General features: G+C 59.2%; 1 protein-coding gene across 1 annotated transcript in view; it reads left to right on the top strand.

Moving 5' to 3' along the window:
• The window catches only part of LOC107551273 (cytochrome P450 2C42-like), a 7,946-nt gene that overhangs the window by 2,123 nt on the left and 5,416 nt on the right, over window positions 1-407 (top strand). The window lies entirely within an intron of this gene.

The following is a 407-nucleotide window of genomic DNA, read 5'->3' as shown; positions in this document are numbered from 1 at the left end:
CGGAGCGGCAGTTGTGGGTGAACTTAGCGGACATCGGGAAGAAAGAAAGGGGCTTTCTTCTCGATGCCCCGGTTTCGCCCTCTGAACTGTTTGGCACCTCCGTTGAGACGGTGGTCGACAAATTCAGGGAGGCGAAGTCGCGCTCAGCAGCGTTCAAATCCTTCATACCACGAAGGCCCAGGTCTGAGCCCAACAAACCAGGGGTCCTGGTCCGTCTCGGTTTGAGGATCAGAGACGGGCACAGAGGGCTAGTGTCGCGACTCGTACCCCTCCTCCACCTGTGGGTGGGGGTAGGAAGTATCGTGGGTCAAAGGGCGACAGGCAAAACCCGAGGGGTGAGACCTGGGCAAGGCGCCAGCGCTTTCGTCCGGGTCAGAGTAATACTTAGGTATTCACGCTCTCCCGCG

Source organism: Sinocyclocheilus grahami, unplaced genomic scaffold (genome assembly GCF_001515645.1).
Source record: "Sinocyclocheilus grahami isolate Dianchi unplaced genomic scaffold, SAMN03320097.WGS_v1.1 scaffold419.1, whole genome shotgun sequence".
NCBI lineage: Eukaryota > Metazoa > Chordata > Actinopteri > Cypriniformes > Cyprinidae > Sinocyclocheilus > Sinocyclocheilus grahami.
This window is presented reverse-complemented; position numbering and strand designations above follow the sequence as displayed.